Here is a 6,741-nt window from a genome sequence, read left to right as displayed (position 1 = left end):
TGACCATGCGCGGGCATGGGATTTGCATTGACATTGGGAGATGGTGCGAAGTTGATTGCCTTCGAATCCACTAAGTCTTGAACTGTGTGCTTAAAAGCTTTACAGTTCTCAATATTATGCCCAGGCGCACCTGAGTGGAATTCACATTTCGCATTTTCGTCATAACTGGCTGGCCTTTGATCAGGTCTCAAGGGTGCCAGGGTTCTAGTTTGCACAAGCCCCAAATCTGTCAGCTTCTTAAACAAGAAAGCATAGGTCACCGGAGGCCTATCAAATTGACGATCCATAGCCCTGCCCCTGACCTGATATCCGGCCCTCTGAGGCCTCTGCTGAAAGGGTTGTCTTTGTTGTTGCTGTTGCTGTTGTTGCGGTACAGGCTGAGACTCAGCAGGAATGGTTACCGCAGCATTGTGCTGGAAGTAACGGTCCCTACTGGGTCCTCGTTGTGAGTACACAGCACTGGTGTCTCCTTCCTTCTTCCTCTGCCCACCATTATTACCGAATGGCTTCTTTGACCCTGAAGAAGAAGCAGACGCAGTACCCTGGATCTTTCCGAGCTTCAGCCAGCTCTCTATCCTCTCCCCTGCCACTACAATATCTGAGAAGTTGGTGACAGGACAACCAACCATTCTCTCAGCAAACGGCCCCTGCAGGGTCCCCATAAAGAGATCTGACATCTCACGATCAACCAGAGGAGGTTGAACTCTCGCAGCCAACTCCCTCCATCTCTGGGCATACTCCTTAAACCCTTCATTATGTTTCTGAGACATACCCTGCAGTTGGGTACGGCTCGGAGCCATGTCAGCATTAAACTGATACTGCTTGAAGAACGCGTCCCCAAGATCCTGCCAGTTCTTAATATCAGAAGACTTGAGTTTGGTATACCATTCCAGGGAACATCCAGACATGCTGTCCTGGAAAAAGTACATCCACAGCTTCTGGTCCATTGTATATGCTGAGATCTTGCGGACGAAGGCTTGTAAGTGCGTCTCAGGGCAAGAACTCCCGTTATATCTGTCGAATGTGGGCGCCTTAAACTTTTGTGGGATCACAATCCCCTCAACCAGCCCCATATTAGACATGTTAACCACCCCAGGAGTGGCATAACTCTCCAGCACCTTTATCTTCTCAGCCAGCAACTGGATCTCCTTATTCTGAGGCGGAGCATTGTATGGAACGAACGGTTCGTTCTGCATTGAAAACTGATCTGCCTCCCTATCTTCCTCCCGATCTTCATCGAAACCATAGAACGGAGGCACAAAATTGTCTTTCTGATTCTGCCCCGGTTGGCCACCAGCACCAGCATTATTTACCACCCCAATGGTTGTCCTTTTTCCTCCGTCCCTGGAACACCCGATCCCCTGGTTGGAGACACCATCCAGGTTCACGCTGCTATTTGCTGCTGAAGCCCGCTCAAGCTTCTCCACTTTATCGGCCAGAGCTTTCTGACCAACTGCAAAGCCTTGCATGATGTTGATCAGTTCACTCATTTTATCCTTCAGCTCGAGAATGTCAGCGTTTGGGAGATCCATGAGTCTGGGTGTATTTCTTCTGGTGAAATATCTGTGAGGGCGAGTTGAGTGCAAGGGTATGACTCGGCGAGCACGAGCAATGATTCCTGAAAAGATCAAGCACGTTAGCAACAAATACCTGCAAAATAAAACACAAGTTATCATGATTATGCATGAATGCAGTGTCTATCCCTATGAGGAACACTTTGTCTCTCGATCCTGGCGTCATCGAGACAAATAATAATCCGGCATTAATATTCTGTCATTCATCATTTGATTTCATCGTGTAGATCAGAGATATGTGATTTAGCATGATACCCCCAACCATGTGTGTGCTTGCGTGAGTGCATACGGTAAAGCAAATAAAGCTTGAAGATCAATCACTGAATGAAAATAATCATCACATAGCCAAAAGTGCGCAAACAGTGCCATAGTCATACATCAAATCAGACAAAGTCGAATACAAATCCTCCAGAATAGGAAAGAAATACAAGCAAATGAATTCCGTCAACAAGCCTGACGGTAATCCACACAAATGAAAGAACTATCTGGATGAGGGTCCCACAGATGGCCCTATCTCGTCTTCCATCTTCGCGAACTCTGCGGCGAACCTGAGCTCGGTGTTCTCCTGCTGCAATCTCCCAACTTCTTTCTGATGAATCTTCATCTGCCTGAAGTAGTGATCTCTCTCAGCCATGTAATGATCTCTCTCGGCGATGATCTTTGCTTTCTCCGCTTCCCACTCTGCAGCGAGGACTCTGGCTCTAGCATCTCTCTGATCTCTGACAAGGATTTGCCTTCTCTTCTCATCCTCAATGACCTTTGCAGCTCTGGCCAATCTCTCTTTGGTGACGTCATGCTCCCTGTTGGACGATGCTAAGGCCTGGCTGATCTTCCCATAATAGGCTGTATCCATCTCAAAGCGCTTTGCTTCCAAGGCATGCCGCTTGTCTTGATCTTCCATCTTCACTTTGATCTCCTGGTTAGCCGTCTGAATCCGAGCAACACTCATCTCCAATTCCGCTTTCTCTGCAAGCAACTGGTCTCTGGCCCTCTTCTTCTCGAGGAATTCTTCCATACTGACAGAAGAACTTGGACCCTCAATCGTAGGACACACAGAATCACCTCCAGGAAATGGTAGATATGTAAGCTCTATCCTTTTCTGCAACCAATCTTCGAAAAGAGGAAAATACCGACAGTTGACTTTACCATAAGGAACCTTACCCTTCCTCTGAATATCTCGCCACTCATCCAACGCTTGCCTCAGCTTGGCCTGGTTACCATCAATCGGAAAGTAAAAGGACTCCTGGATCTCTCGCCCGAGAGGAGGACCCTCTACAGCAAACCCCATCTGTCTCCTGAGAAGCGTAGGGTTGTAATTAATGCAACCCTGAACTCCTACCAAAGGCACATTAGATAGACTCCCGCAACTGTATATAAAATCCCGTCCAGCCAGACCATTATGAGTCCAAGCAATGTCATCAGCCAGCAAACCCATCAACCTGAATGACCACTTGACAGCGGGATCAATATGAGCAAAGGCACCTCGGGAAGGCAAATACCCCATAAACCACCTGAAGAGCAACTGAGAACAGCACCTGACCAAACCACCACGTCTCTTCTCATTCCTGTTATGAACTGAGTAGTAAACATCTCCGATCAGAGTAGGAATAGGGTTTCTCTGTATAAACAACCTGATAGCATTATGGTCCACGAAGTTCTTCTGGTTAGGAAACAGAACAATCCCATAAATGCTTACAGCAATCAATGCGCAAACCGTCTTCCAATTACCCATTGCAGCATGCTCCTTAGCATTAGCTTCCAAGAAACTCAAATGAAGTCCAGGTAACTTTCCCTTCTCCTTCAAACCTTCCTTGACCATTTCCGGACTCAAATAAAGAGCACGGGAAATTCCAAGGACATCTGGCTCTACCCTAGTGACATGGAAAGGAATCTGATCTCGGATCTGAATACCCAGGATGCTAGCATAATCCTCCATCAGAGGTCCCAACAAGTAGTCTGGAAACACAAAGCATCTCAGCTCCGGGTCATAGAACTGGAGAAGAGTATGAATGGCACTTCTATCACTGTCAGTGAGTCTGAAAACCATCTTCAGAATACTACCGTATGACTCTCTAAACATCCCCACATGGTCGGGTGTAATCAATGCTATCATATCCTTTAGCACACCAATCTCAGGGTCGAAGAAACTGTAAACAACATCAGGCTTCAGACCGGTCCTCATATCGGAGCAAAAAGTCTCTCAACCAGAATCTCGATCAAAAGTGTCCCTGCATATGAGTAAACATGTGTTAGATGCAATTAATGCAAAATGTAATGATGCTGATGAATGAATGCAATGCATTGCCATCCTCCAAGCCATTTGATCATTTGTTGCACTGAATCTGGTCTCTGAACTGATCACAACCATCTGAGGAAATATGTAACCATAAATCCGACTCAAGGGTTCCGAAATAAACGGAAGATACATCATCATCATCATCAGTCTCTGAGCAGATACCCATAACCATCTCTGAATCGGCCCGGGGAATCCTGAAATAAACGGATCCCCACTGATAAATAACTCGGCCCGGGGAATCCTGAAATAAACGGATCCCCACTGATAAATATCCACGGACAGCACTCCGGCGTCACGGCAATAAATGGCCATAAATCCGACTCATAAATAGGACTCTGATCCACTGAACACAAAGTCACCATCTGAGTCACCATCTGAATATGCATCTGAAAAAATCACCCTCCCCTCACAGGTAAATTCTAATCAGGTCATCCTAAGGCGGATAATAGTCTCGTCAATCGGGCAGAGATACTCAATGGGTTTGCCCTTTCGGGTGTGCCATTGTAGCTCTCCTGAGATCATCTAAACCAAAGATCCGGGAAATGATCAGTCACCAGAGTCAACAGCTCAGATGAAGTGACTTAACCAAAGCGGATACTCCACAAAGGAAAGCACTATCAAATGAACCTCGTCCGGCTTGTGGTACATCACGCCGCCAGGCACATGTTGAACTAACATGAAAGAGGCGACATGAGACCACACTAGTCCTAGGTGTATACTCGGGCCTGGGTTTTAGCCCCACTCAGAACACCCACCCCAAACAGAGGAATCACCTGCACAGAGGACGGCAACAACATGATAGTATGATGCATGCAAATATTTAATGCAAATACATATATTGGTTAGAATAATAAATGCAATAAATAAAGCAACACAAGCAACCTAAATTATCCTAAAGCGCTAGGAGAGACTCGCTTAGGGAAGATGGACCAGCATAGGTCTGCATCAACATTTCCCCAGCAGAGTCGCCAGCTGTCGCATCCGCGAAAATCAACCGGCGAGCGCTGAAATAAAAAACAACACAGAGCCGCCACTGGACGTTATTTATCCCAAGATAGGGAAAGGAAACGCTCAGAGAAACCTGGAAAAGCATGGTCTCGCGACCAAAGAGAATGGGTACGGGAGTCGGTTACGCAAGGGGAAGGTATTAGCACCCCTCACGTCCGTCGTACTCGACGGGATCCACGCTCTAAGAAAGAAAAGGTTGCTATAAACATCACACACACACGCTAACGGACACACAAGTGGGGTTAAGAGGAAGAGGGCTCGATAGGACATCGCATCCTATGCCTACGTATCTCGTCGGGAACGAGAATCAGAGCTACCGTAGTTCGGCTCTCGCACGCCAAACAACACAAAACATCTACACACAACAAGGTGGCAAACATGGAGCCCGACTACCACTCAATGGAATTACGTCAGCATCCGAACCAAAACACACACAAAAGGGCAAACGTGGAGCCCGACAGCCAATCACTGGACTTAAGTCAGCATCCGAACCCAACAAACCCACACTGGAACCCGAATGCCACTCAATGGACTTACATCAGCTTCCAAGCACACAATAATCACAAACAAACAACAACTGGCTAAGGAGTCGGGAACTCGAGCCTAGCAATTGTCAAACAAACTCACACAAAAAAGAAAAAGGTTGCCCGGAGTGGTCTCGCACGACCACCTGCCTACATACCTCGTCTGGAACAAGGATCAGGGCGATGTAGTTCCCCCGAAAGGGAAAGAAACTCTAACCAGAGACAAAGGGGAGACACACTACCAGGGAGCTGTACTCGAGCCTAGTGTTATCATGCATCATTGCCCTATGTTCAGGTTTCTACCTACTTCCACAACAGCAAGCTAATCCTATCCAGGAAAGAAGCAAGCATACAAGCATACGAAGCAAAACAAGCATTTCAAACAAATATTCACCTAGCACACACTATAACCAATCAAGTGGGCTCAAACAATGGGTTTGACTGCCTCAGCAAGTCATCTGTACATGGGTAATGTTCGCTCTTAACCTTGCCATTGAGGGGCTAAGGTGAAGCAGATGAAAGGATGAAGTGAGGATGAGACCTCACAGCTCTTATCCCTGGCCAGGGAGAGCTTCAGACAAAGGAGTGTGGGTCCAGAAAGTGGGAACCCTTCTACACTCAAAGACTCTGACACACTGTACAAAGTACAAGATCTTGGGTTTGTATCCCAATGCATCAACACAGTAGTGTGAGCAGAGGGATGACTCAACAAGAATAGTGGGGGATAGATTGCATATCCCTTGGCTTCCACCAATTGCCTTAATCAAGGTCTTTACCTGCTTGGGCACAAAATGTAAACAATCACAAGCATTGCCTCTTAAGGAGGACTTCAGACAGGTGTCTGGCCAAATAACAGACCAGGTCTTCCAGACTACATGAAGTCAAGAGATTCTACCTCAATTGGTTTATACAACCAAGCAGCAGCAAGCAAGTTCTTAAAGAACTGTAAGCAACTAAATGTACCTGAAATCAATCAAGCATCATCAGTACTCAGACAGACAAACAATAAACAGCAAATGTTAATCTATACAGACAACATAGGTTAGTGCACACAAATGCAAGCTATAAGCTCAAGCTCAAGCATCACAACCTACAAAACAAAGTCATGTTAGTTTACAAACAACAAACAAACTCAATTGAATTGACTTGGTTCAATCTCCTTAAGCATTGTGCCTTTTATCCTGAAAAGTCAAGCAAATGTGAGAAACAAGACCACTAGGCCAAGCCTAGGGTCCAAAAGTGAGAAAAAAATCTAAACAACAAGCAATCTTCAACCAAAATCATTTTAAAGCAATTCAAAAGCAAATGCAATTGGTCCCATGCTCATATCATTCACCAT

The sequence above is a fragment of the Lathyrus oleraceus genome, chromosome 5, assembly GCF_024323335.1.
Source record: "Lathyrus oleraceus cultivar Zhongwan6 chromosome 5, CAAS_Psat_ZW6_1.0, whole genome shotgun sequence".
NCBI classification, from domain to species: Eukaryota; Viridiplantae; Streptophyta; class Magnoliopsida; order Fabales; family Fabaceae; genus Lathyrus; species Lathyrus oleraceus.
Note: the sequence above shows the minus strand (reverse complement) of the source record.